The sequence below is a fragment of the Lichenostomus cassidix genome, unplaced genomic scaffold (genome assembly GCF_008360975.1).
Source record: "Lichenostomus cassidix isolate B80296 unplaced genomic scaffold, HeHo_3.0 HiC_scaffold_33, whole genome shotgun sequence".
Taxonomy (NCBI): Eukaryota; Metazoa; Chordata; class Aves; order Passeriformes; family Meliphagidae; genus Lichenostomus; species Lichenostomus cassidix.
Window position 1 is genome coordinate 120407 of NW_028147632.1, and position 12622 is coordinate 133028.

The 12622-nt window shown below is 52.5% G+C and overlaps 1 long non-coding RNA gene across 1 annotated transcript; it reads left to right on the forward strand.

The window, feature by feature from the left end:
- The first annotated feature begins 6126 nt into the window (after positions 1-6126).
- Positions 6127-7921, forward strand: LOC146421273 (uncharacterized). The gene is made up of 3 exons (XR_014848739.1): positions 6127-6242; positions 6336-6444; positions 6757-7921. It is a non-coding gene; the product is annotated as an uncharacterized LOC146421273 (long non-coding RNA).
- The last annotated feature ends 4701 nt before the right edge of the window (positions 7922-12622 follow it).

A 12622-nucleotide genomic window follows, 5' to 3' on the forward strand; every position in this document is an offset into this window, starting at 1 on the left:
CCACACTGGGGAGAGACCCTACAAGTGTTCCGAGTGTGGGAAGAGCTTCTCCAGGAGATCTCACTTGACCCAACACCAATGGAGCCACCAGTAAGGGAAGCCCTGTGAGTGCCCCAAGTGCAGGAAGCGCTTCATCCGCTGCTCCAACTCCATCCCCCATGGGAGGATCTGCATTGGATGATCCCCAGTGACTCCTGTTGGGCATTGCCCTTGTGATCCATGGTCCTGGTGATCTGTGTTGGGAATATACCTGGCTGGTGGGCTCCACATCTTCTAGCTCCCCAGGCACACCTCGATTAATGCAGGCATAGGAACATCCATTGGGACATAGATGGTGGAAATCCATTGGGGACAGTGGATTTGTTGACCATCACTTCCAAAAAAATCTCACCTTTGCGATCAATTATATCGCAAAATTATATCTGGTGGCATCAAGGAATACTGGATGGTCTTTGAGGTCTTTTCCAAGCTAAATAATTCCATGATTCTAATTCTCTCCTGCCCATAGGCGTCTTCCACAGCCAAAGGGTGACAGACTGGGGCAAACACTAGATTTTGAAGACGGTGGGGTTGAAACTCCTCCAAAAAAGGTTCTTCCCTGCCACCCAAGCACATGGATCCTCAGCCAGCACAGACATGTAAATCCTTTTCTTTTGGCCTTGATTTTCTTTTCATCCTTTTCATCCCTTTTAAACACCCGGAACTGGGGTAAAAATAAAGACACTGAACTAAGACATGGGTAGGGACATGTGGGGGGATACAGACATGGTGGGACACAGACATGGAGGATGACCTGGGGACACATGGATGGGGACATGGCCATTCATGGGGATATGGGAGGACATGGACATGGATGGAGATGTGTGGGACAATGACAGATGGAAATTGGGTGGGGAGACAACCGTGGGTGAGGACATGATGGGACATGGCCAGTGACACATGGGGACATGGCCGTGGACGGTGACATGTCAAGATGTGGGGGATGCTGGGTTTTAGGGAGTTGAGGGTTCCTGGGAGGGACTTGGGGGTTGTTGAGGGCTTTGGGGACCCCAGGCCAAGCTGCTTTGGCTGTGCTGGGAGACCCTGGCAGAGGTTCTGGGGCAGCTGATCAAGGACCCCCTGAGCTGGATAGACCCCCAGGCGGGTATTGGGCTCCTGGAAGGGAATGAACATCCTTGTGCCCAGGAAGGAAACCCCAGGACCCCCAGGGTGTCAGGGGCAGCTGAGAGGCCACAATGGGGAGGGGAAAGTCAGACAGAGCTGTCCCCCTCCAAAACTGCACCCCAAAAATCCTGAAACTCAGGGAATCCTCCCAGAAAAAAGCTTCCAGCAGCTGCCCAAATTGAGTTAAAGGGGGAGGGGGTGGGCTCCCAGACTGAGCAGGAGGGGCCTGGAACCCCCAAAACCAAGCACAGGGGAGGGGGGTTGGGGTTTTGGGGGAACAATGGGGAAGGGGTGGTAGAGCAAGGGAAAAGAGGGGGCTGCGACCCCCAAAGAGAGCAGAAGGTGGATGGGACTCCCAGACTGAGTTTGGGAGGGGTCTGTGGATTGGGAGAACAATGGGAAAGGGGATGAGAGGGGAGAGAAATTTGGGGTTGGCATGGAAGAAGAGTGGTTCCATGGGGGCCCACCCCTGTCCCCATAACTTGAGCCCTGGAGTGATTCCCTAGGGCTCCCCGGGAGTAGATGGATCCGTACTTTGGTTCCCCAACCCCCTGCGCACTCTGGGGGGGTTCCCCCCAGCCAACAGCCGGTGTTGTGGTGGCTGTGGGGCAGAAGGGGGTGGGAAAGGGCAGTCCGGGGTGGGCATGGAGGAGGAGCGGGAGGAAGAGAAGAGGAGGTGGAGGAGGAGGAGCAGGAAGAAGAGCAGAAGCAGAACTAGTTGCAGAACTAGCTCCGTGGGCCTTGGCAGCATTGTCCCCGCCCCCCTGTATCCTGCAGGTGACCAGGGAGGAGGAGCTTGCCCGAAATACATTGTGGGGTCCCCAAGAGGGGTTTTCTTATTGAAAGGTTTTTTGAGCTCTCAGATTCCAGAATCAAGCCCTAAATATCTTTGCCTGTCCCTGGGAGTGTTTTTTCTTGTGGGGAGAGGAGGGGATATTGTATCTTATCTCCCAAAGCAGAGCCACAGATGCTTTGGCACGTGGTGAACCCCTGTGCTGGCAGCAGGGAGGTCAACATGGGTTTTGGGGATCCCCAGGGGAGCCAGGGGGTGGAATGTGGAACCCCCAGCATGGGGTGAGTGGAGAAGAGCAATACTGGAGCTGGGGATGCCCTGCAGACTGGAGAGGGGGGGACCCTTGGGGTCTCTGGAACCCCAGTGTAGAGAGTCAGTGGAGAAGGGACTCCTGGGACCACCAAAACCTCCTGATCCACTCTGGGGAACGACTCTACAACTGGTTGGAATGTGGGAAGAGTTTCAAATGGAACTTCCATCTTCTCACCCAACAGCCCACCCACACCGGGGAGAGGCCCTAATGAGTGTCCCGTGTGTGGGAAGAGGTTTTAGACCAGCAGGCTGCCCATCCGGCAGCAATTAGCACACACAGGGGAGAAGCCCTTCCGCTGCCGTTACTGCGGGAAGAGCTTCAATTACAAGTCCAGCCTCGTCACCCACCGGCTCATCCACACCAGGGAGAAGCCCTGTGAGTGCCTGGAGTGTGGGAAGAGCTTCGTGCACTGCTCCAACTTCCTGTCTTCATGGAAGGATACATGTTGGATGATCCCCAGTGACCCCTGCTGGGCAGGGACCTGGTGACCCATGGTCTTGGTGATCCATGTCAGGAAGAGACCTGGCTGGTTATCTCCACATCCTCTTGGTTCCCGGTGGGCACCTGGAACTCAGGGGCAGCAACCTCCATTGGGACGCAGACCAACATTGGGAAGGGTGGATTTTTTGGTTTTAGACTGCCGAAAATCTCAGCTGCTCCATCCAATAATTCCTGTGGCATCAAGCAACACTGGATGGTCTTGGGTCTTTTCCAAGCTCAGTGATTCCATGATTTTGATTTTCTATGGCCCAAGGTTGTCATCCGCAGCCAAATGGTGATGGACTGGGGCAAAACCCAAAAATTTGGTGATGGAAAAGGCTCTTCCACCCACTCAACCCAACCCCACAGATACTTACACAATACTCAAATCAATCTGTTTATTTTGGCCCTGGTTTTCTTTTGATCCATATTCATTCCTTATAAATATAGGAAATTGTGGTAAAAATAAATTGAAAAAAATCATATGAAATCCCACCAATTTCCTGGGATTTGGTGGGACAGGGATGGAATTTGGTGTTCAGAGCAACATTGGAGGGGAGTTGGGGGATTTTGGGGGAGTTTCCTTTTCCTCCTCCTACTCTTCTCCCTCTTCTTCCCTCTTCTTCCTCTTCCCTCTTCTTCTTCTCCTTCCCACTTCTCCTCCATGCCCATCCCGGACCCCACTTTTCCAGCCCCCTCTGCCCTGCAGCCACCACAGGACCGGCTGTTGGTTGGGGGAAACCCCACCATGAGGCCTCCAAGGATGGACCGAGGGGTTAGCCCCCCCCCCGCCCCGTGCAGATTAATTTCCTCTCTAGAGCCCCAGCGAATTGCTCCAGGGCTCAAGTGATGGGAACACAAAGGGACCCCAATGGGAACCCCTTTCCTGCTGTACCCCCCTCCTCTTATCCCCCTCTGCCACCCCTTTCCCATCGTTTCCCCAAGCCGCAGCTCCCTCTGTCTTGTTTTTGGGCTGACCCACCCCTGCTCTCGATCAGTTTGGGATCCCATCCACCCATTTTTCCTCCTTCTTCTCTGCTTTCTCATCGTATCACTCTCCTCCCGTGCCCCACTCACCCGAGAGCTTCTTGCCCGCAGCCGGGAGGGTTCCCAGCACCACCAGTGCCATCAGTATGGCCCCAGCTGCCCCCACACACCCCATGGCCAGTGCCGGGCAGGTGATGAAACCTCCCCAGATTCCGCTCTCGGGTGCGCTGGGGGAGGGGGGGAAGGGGGGCAGGTGGTCAGTGATGGGAGCTGCGGGTCCGCCTGGCAACTGGTGAATCATCTGCGCCGCACGCTCTCATTGGCTGAGTACTGTCTTAGGGGTGGGGCTGCAGCAACGGGACACACTCTGCTCCAGGTGGGATGTCCTTCGAATATGCTCCCCGTGCAAGCTTCTTATAAACTCCCAAAATTGGGGGTTATAATCTCCCCTCAGCCATCGCTGCAGCCACGGGGTAACTCCAACCCCCCAAAATGACGGTGGGTCCACCACAAGCCATTTATAACCCTCGAAATTGTTGGAAAGTATCAGGACTCTCACAAAAAAGAGGTCACTTCCGCCCCCTCAAATGACCCTGAAATCCCCCAAAGCTGTTTATAAGACGCCAAAATTGGTAGAAAGCAGCAGCATTTTCCACAATACAGGCTCCACATGTCCTTTGCTGTGGGGCTCCACTCCAGTGTCAGAGCCAGGTGTGTCCTTCCTCCCAGTAACTCATCCCTCAGGATTGGAGGGTTCCCCAAAACCCCTTCAGTAACGAGATCCCCCATCCTTTTCATCCCAACATGTGACTGTCTCATTCCAGACCCCATCCCAACCTTTCTACCTCTCCCAAACACAGCCAAGTTCTTGGGGGGAGCAGAGCCGCTGCTAGGGGCATAGGCGTGTGCAGGGGATCCTTTATCCCCCTCGTGCAGCTCCAAGCTCCCGAGGGCAAAGTCCTGGTTTCTCGGGCTGTCCCCTCTCCCCATGTTTGTCGAGTTTAATACTCAAGTGCGACATACCCGTACCTGTGGCAGCAGCTGGTGCCAGCATCACCGAAACGGTAGGAAAAGCAAAAACCCTCTAAGAATATTTTTTATGTTAGAGAGTCAAGGCATTACTTAGTTTTCTGTCCAGGATGTTGTTCTGGCCAGGATGTGCAACTGAAATAATTTCATCCATAAGTAGCCCGGGTGTGCAGAGAAAATCATTTCATGACACATGAAATTTTACAAGATTTCCGCCAAATTTTATACAGTCAAAACCCATAGAACTACATTGGTTTAATATTCATTGGTCCAAAGTTGCATAGTCTTTAGTATTTGGTTTCTTACTGGATCGGATTTCTTCGCTTCTAATGCTAATTAGGTCCTCACTCCTTGATTTCCTCATCAGCCTTTTCCGGACCAGATGTGTCCAGCCATGCCAGGGGGCTGCGACTGGGGTAGATATTCGTTGATGTTTCCTGATGGCCTTTGATGTTTTGTTGATGGTCGTTATCTTTACGGTATCTTTTGGGCTCACGGTATCTTTTTCCAGTCTATTGAAATGTTTTTTATCAGACCTCACCTGGTGGAACAATGCCCTGGAAAGAAACTTTAAAATTCCTTTTCCCGGGGCAAAGGCGAACAAACCCCTTGAGTAAAGTAATACAAAAAATTTTTTAAACTGGTATGTTTTCTACCACCGGGACATAGCCCCGGGAGCTGCGCTAATGCCCGGCGGTGCCTGGGAGAGACGCAGGGGAGGGGAGTTCATAAGGACCCTCCCGCGCCTCTCGCTGGTAACGAAATGGTTTTTTAGTGCATGGGAACGATTTTCTGGGTCTTTTGGGCTCCACGGGGCCGAGGCGGCAGCAGCACAACCCGCGGGGCCCGGCCTGTGGGGGCGGCTGGGATTGAAATATGCGCTTCGGCGCCAGCGCGGTGCCTGAGGGCTGAGCGGAGCTGCTTGGGAACACCCCGCTCGTCTCCGCCGCTCGAAGCCTCTTCCCCGGCTCCGGCTGCCGCCTCCTCTCGGTCCCGGCGCGCTCCCGCGGGGTCGCCGCTCACCGCTCAGCTGGAGGGGGTCGATCTAGATTGCGCCCCGCCCGTCCCTCGCTGCGGCTCCTTCAGTGACAGGGAACCAAGTTGTGCTCCTGTGCAGTTGGGCCCTGGAGGAACCAGATCCGGGTTTTCCTTGAGTAGCACAAGCCTGAAAGTAGCTATAAACAGGAAACCTCAACAGGAAACTGCTACTCTAAACTCAGCTGTTTTCTCTCCTGCAGGTGTCTGGGAAAGAGCCTCAAACTACAGACGCTGCTGTGATCCATCAGTGCACTTCCTCCCTCCCAGCAGCAACAGTTCCTGACCCCTTAACAGGCTCCTGTCCCCTCGGGACAGGATTTCTTTAATATCTAAACTGCCTTTAAGCTTGTCTTTTTCTCTCCTCTCTCCATTTTTGTCCTTTTTTCCTCTTGATGTTTAATCCCGTCATCACCAGTGGGATGGCGATGGAATCTTTGGGTGAGTGCAGGATGAACTGAGGATCCAGCAGAGAAGGGCAAGGGAGAGGGAAAAGGACCCAGCCCACCTTTCTCCTGCTCTTTCCTTCCCCAGGGTCCAACAAAGCCAAGTCAGACTGGAAAAGATTCTGCAAATGGTGTGTTCTCCTCCCTCTGAGTTTGGATGAGGATCCTCAGCTTCAGCCTGGTCATGGCACTGATTGGTGGGTCCCACCCAGGCACTCCCGGGGGGAGGATCTGGGTCATGTGCTTCCATTTCAGGGAGATGGAGGACTGCAGGATTTTCACAGCATCAAGGGATGCTCCCCAAGCAAAGTCCACTTTGGGGGTGACTCCCTTTTATCCCTACACTGTGGTCCAGGCACCTACTCCTTGCTCAGTCACACCATTCCCTTTTCAAAGAACATAATCTCCAATTTCCCCCTTTCATTTTTAGGAAAAATCAATAAATAAATCCTATTTTCCTGCTTTTTTTAGGGCTGCCCATGTGTCTCACTCTGCTTTCTCTTTTCCAGTTGTTTTTGTGATATCCCATTTCCCTCAGCCAGAATTCTCCCATGTGTGCCCAGACACCTGGCCTGGTTTCCAAGGAAAATGCTGTTATTTTTCTGAGGCTGAAGGCAACTGGCCCATGAGTCAGGAAAGGTGCAAGGCTTGGGAGCTTCACTTTCTGACAAAAGCACCTTGGATGAACTGGTGAGAACTGGAGTTGAGCCTCTGCAGCAACACCAGGATGGGAAACATGGGGACAAAAGTGTTTAAAACCAGCCCCAAACCTGCCTAGCACCAGACCACTCCCAGTGCTGGAGCTGGGAGCCAACACCTTGGGGAAAGCCCCATCTCTGGTGGGGGAAGGCAGGACTGGGCAAATCCCAATGTTTCTTTGCTTTAGAGAAGTTCATTACATGGTTGAAAGGTGAAGTGAACCCCTGCTTTGGCCTGGAAAAGAGGGATAATGGCTGCTGGTGGTAGTGGTGGCCAATGGCACAGCCTTCGACCGCTGGTGGGTCCCTGTGTCCATGCTGGAGCCTGGGGTCAGCACTGGGGCACAGCTCCCTCTTGGAGTGGCTGGAAAAGACCCTGATGCTGCTGTGCTGCTGCTCCCCCCTGAAGGATTTCAGGGAGTCTGGCATGAGCCATCCTGGGATGGGGCCCTTCTCCTGCCCTGTGTCCAAGTAGCTCTTGGTTCTCCATGGGAGGTTGGGATGAGCCAAGGTTGCTGCCCACCAGCCTCCAGGTAGACACCCTCAGCCAAACACTGCCCCCCATGCTCTGAATGCTGCCCCTAATCCTCCCACTGCCAGATGCCTTTTGCTCTCCTGCCTACCTAAAATCTCAGGACCTTTGGATCCTTTTCAAGCTTTCTCCTCCCTATTGACCATTTCCATCTCATTCCAGAGCGCCACCAGCTCAGGGTCCTGATCTGTGCAGGTTTTCTTGCCCTGGGCCTCGTTTCCCAATTCCTTGGTGAGCTGCCAGTACTGGGGCACAACTTGGAGCCAGCAGGAGCTGGAGAGGAGAAAAAGCCAATGAGACACCCAAAAGGGTGGCTGAGATCTTCCCCATCCCCAGCTGAAGGACACCGAGGACTCAGTCTTGGAGCTTTTCACACCACTGTGTGAAAGCCATTCTAGCCACTCCTAGCATGGTTCTGGTCCCCCCAGTGTGACTCCAGTATGATCCCAGTATGTAGCAGTCAGTCCCACTATGATCCCAATAGGCACCCAAATAGTTGCCAAATAGGCACCAATAGTTGCCCCCAAACCAGACTGGTTTCTTTCCTGCTCTCTCACCACAGAGAAGGAAGATGTTGATGATGCAGTTGAGTGACCACAAGGGGTCAACAGGTGGTTGGAGTGGAGGCAAGGTGGGGAGGAACATCCTTCATTGGGTTGGCTCTGCTTCTCCAGGGAGATGCAATCACCAAAAATTGCATGGAAAAGAGAATTCTTCCTTAAGGAAGCTCCTTTTTGCCAAATAACCCTCGGTGGCCTCCCAGACCTCAGGGTCTCCTTGCAAGAGAAACCCCCCAAGGTCCCACCTGAGCCTCTCCCAGCCCATCCAGGTGGAGCTAGGAGTCAGCGGCCACGGGTCCCTCCAGCCCTCGGCTCCTCCAGGTCCAGACGGGGCTCAGCCCTTTCTTCCCTTTCCAGAGGTGTTGGCTCCACTGGGTCTTCCTGGGGCCTGTTACGGCCACCAAGTGAAGGGTCTTGGAGGCAAAACTGTCTTAATTCCAGATGTTTTCCAGCCTCCCCTGTCCCTTCTCTTCTCTTTTCCTGCTCAGTGCAAACTGAAACCTTAGAGGCCACCAAGCCTGCCCAACATTCTCCAGGAACTTGGAGACCTCAGCCCAGGGATGGAGAAGCAAAAAGATCCCAACGGTAACAGCCCCAAAAGTCTGCTGGGATGGCCCTGCTCCCACTGAGAAGGGCCAAGAGCCTGCTTTTCCTTCAGCCTACTTAGGAATTGAATTTAATTTTGGTTTATTTTACTTGATTTGGAGGAGGATTTTTCTCCTCCCTTCTGCCCTATCCTTTTCCAGTCCCCAAACCCACATTTCCTGCAGACTTGGGACACTTTGACTATTTCATGGAACAACCACCAATTCCCAACATTTTCTTCTCCCTTTTCTTCATTTTTGGGGTGTTTCCCCCAGGTTTTGACCTGTCCTGGGCCACACCAGCAGTACCTTTTTATAGAGGTACAAATGATTTTCTTTTCCTCACCTAAAAACAGCAAGAAAAAAGAGGAGGAATCTGCCACAGTTTCTGCCAGAAACAGAAAATGGGCTGAAAGAAGAGAAACCCAAAAGTCCCAGGAGAAAAAGCTTTGCAGTTACTTTTGTATTTCATAGTTTATTTTATATATGCTATTTTACTTTTATTTTTATTATTTTAATTCTTACTTTTAATATATTTTGATTGTTTTCCCCATTATTGTGTTAATTCTCTATTTCCATCCCCAGCCTTTGTCCCCCTCCCAGCGGTTTGTGGGGAGCTGCTGTCCCACAGCCCTTCCTGGCTTGGAACCCCCGTGCCTGCTCCAGTGCTGTCAGGCTCCAGCTCAGAGGGAAACCACAAAACCCTCTGGAAACAAACCCAGCCTGGGGCAAAATCCTGCAGGGGATATTGAATCCAAGTACACCGATTGCTGAGAGTTGGAGATTCCAAACACTCCAAGGGGCTGGAGGGAAGCACACTGAGGTCTTGGGGCCTCCCTGGGGGCACCTCGGGGATCCTCTGTGCAGAGAAACCCCTCCTGCCCCCCAAAATCTGCAGGTTTGGGTCAGCTGAGAAGAAGAGCTGGAAACAGGGGCTGCAAAGGGGGTGGAGCCCGAGGAGACCCCTCAGCCATCGCCGCAGGGAAATCCGTTGGAAACCAAGGAAATCAATGGAAATCATGATGAATTTTTGAACCTTTTTCACTGCTGTTTTCAGAAGGTCCTGGCCAGGTCCCGCTGGGAGGAGCCAGGGGCAGGGAGGGGGCTCAGAGCTTAACTGGAGTTAAGTATGAGTCCAGTCACCCCCAGTATAATCCCAGTAACTTCCAGACACTCCCGATATGAGTCTGGTTTAATCCCAATCACCCTCAGTATGGTCCCAGATACTCCCAGTAGTATGCCACTCACTCCAAGTAAAGACCCTGTCAGTCCCAGTATGACCCTGGCATGGGCCAGCTGCACCCAGTATGATTCCAGTTGCCCCCTGCATTTTTCTAATTGCATCCATTCACTGCAACTATGGTTCCTGTCACTCCCAGTAGTATTCCAGTCAGTCCCAGTATGATCCAAATCACTCCTGGTATATCCCAGCAGCACTGAATTGCCCTCAGTATGCTCCCAGTTGCTCCCAGTAGCCCTCAGTGTGGTCCCAATATATCCCAGTATGATCCCTGGTGCCCCAGTTCTAGTTCTGCCTGGTCCCACTCCTGGTCGCTGTGTATCCTGGTGTCCCAGTCTGCCCCAGTGCATCCCAGCCCCCATTCCAGTCCCATTCCAGCACAGTTCTTCCCAGCAGCTGCTGCAGTTTCCCAGATCCTGCCCGCTCCACCCCCTCAGAGCTGCCGTCAGACACCCCCTCAAGATGCTGATAGGGGTTGAGGGCTTCATGTTGGGCTTTATCTGCCTGGGCTGGGGCTCGGCCTCCACCTGTGGGAGAAAGCGAGAGAGGGTCCCTGAGGATCATGCTCCCCATGGAGCATCTGTGTCCCCACAGGAACACACCCCCCATCCTGAGGTCACCATCTGTTCTCTCCCTCAGAGCTCCTGACCCAGCTCCTGCATCCCCCTGGGAAGGGGCTTTGGGTGGACCCTATTTTCCTTGACCCTGGGACCAGCTGGGCACTGAGATCCCCCTTTACCTCCTTCCCCAGCTCCAGGAACCCTCTGCACCCCATTATCCTGCACTCCCTTTCCTGGATATCTGCCTCTCCCAACTCCTAGATTCTGTTTCCTTGACCCCAAGGACCTCTGGACCCCATTCTGGGCCATCCTGGGTCACCTCACCCCAAGGCCACCCTTTCCTGGGAAACCTGTGACTGGGCATGGGACTCTCCAGCTGCTCTGGGATTTATGATCACGCTAATGAAAGGGGGAGGAGAGAGGAGGTGTAGAATCAAGGATTCTGAGAGCACGGCCCTGCTCCCTTGGGGAGGGGAACCCCCACCTGCAGGAAAAATTGAATCCACTGGTGCCAGTGCTTCCCCCACTTTGGGCCGAACCCCGAGAGATGCTGCTGGACACTGGCCACAGCAAGATGCTGACAGCGATAGAGGGCTTTGTGTTGGGCTTCATCTTCCTGGCACCGGGGCTCGGCGTCTACCTGCGGAAGAAGGTGAGGGAGGTCCTGGGGGTCGTGTCCCCCCTCCCCCAGAGCGTGTGTGCTGCCCCTGGGGCCTCCCAGCCCAGTGTTACCCGCTTTTCTCTGCCCACATAGCTCACCCCGTGGCCTCAGGCATAGCTGGGACGCCTCTCTCTGTCCCCATGCCGATTTTGGGTCCCTCCTGTTAAGATCCAATTAATTACATTCTTAGAAATATCTCTGCCTGAATTAAGGTGCAAATGAGACCATATGCTGGTCAATAGTATGGGTTTTATTTGATAGTAAATATGAGAGAGAAAGAGAGGAGAAAAGAGAGAAAAGGAGAAGTAGGAAAAGAGGTGGAAGGGAGAGAAAGAGGGTGACAGAGACAGAATAAAGAAAATACCACCATGCATGGATCCCAGTGATGTTGCATTGATCCTCTCCAGCTGGTCTTCATGGTGGTGATGGTCCTCATGGGAAATCATAGAATCCCATGGGTTAATATACAGTCAGGTCAGTGGCAATGTCTAGGCATGTCCCCCCGGGGGAGGGGGCAGTCTCTTTCAGCAGAGTGCTTGCATCATATGCAGTCCTGTGGTGCAAGGCCTCTGGGGAGCACTTTGGGGAGTCTTTGATGGATTCTGACTCCCCCTCAGCTGCCTCTCATATGAAAGTCTTGTGGATGTGGCCGGGGGGGTTGGGGGGTTCCATGGCTGGGCAAGTTTGTGTAATGGAGAATGGGTGTTTATTGCCTCTCACCAGAGGTTACACCACTGTCTTGCATGGGAGAGAGGAGATTTATGTGTTTTTGCAGTTTGACACACTTTAAGATAGCTAATTCCCCAAGACTTAGTCCCGTTCGCAAGATCCTTTGATATCTGGCCGATTTGTCTAAAAATACCATTTATTTGACAAACATACAAACATAGAACAGATTGACACACATAAACACACAATGAATACATAATTGCAACACTACAATAGTTAAAACTGCAATTATGGGGTAAAAGCTTGCTTGAACTATAAAAATAGTTAAAAATGCAAGAAATGTTTGCTTGAACTATAATGCAAGTTAAGAAATGCTTGCTTGAGCTAGCTGAAATGCAAGTTAAGAAAGGTACCTATAAGTTAGCCAGAATAATACAATTTAGGAAAAACAATGATTTTACAAATACTCAATTTGGAGCTGGAATACATTAAGACTTCCTCACTCAATCCCAGGGAAGTAGCCACAGGGCTGCGTCCAGACCCTGGGGAGAAGGCTTCTTCACGTTCCAATGTCCATGTAGAAAGCTTCTACTTTTGCTGAGTTTTTCGTGGTGTTTTATAGGGAAAAAGAGTGTGTATTTGCGGCCACTTGAAAATTCTTCACATTCTCTCAGTGTCTCACTCTGAGTTCCAGACGCCAGCATTCATAGTCTGGATTAAACTATTGACTTAATCTGAGCCATCGATCTCGGCCAGCAATCAGGGAGAGAGAGAAGGGGGGTGGTGTTTGTCCTGCCACAACCACATACCTGAAAACTGGCCCCGGGGTGGATCAGGAATGGAGACCCCTGTGTGTGTCCCCCCCATGTCA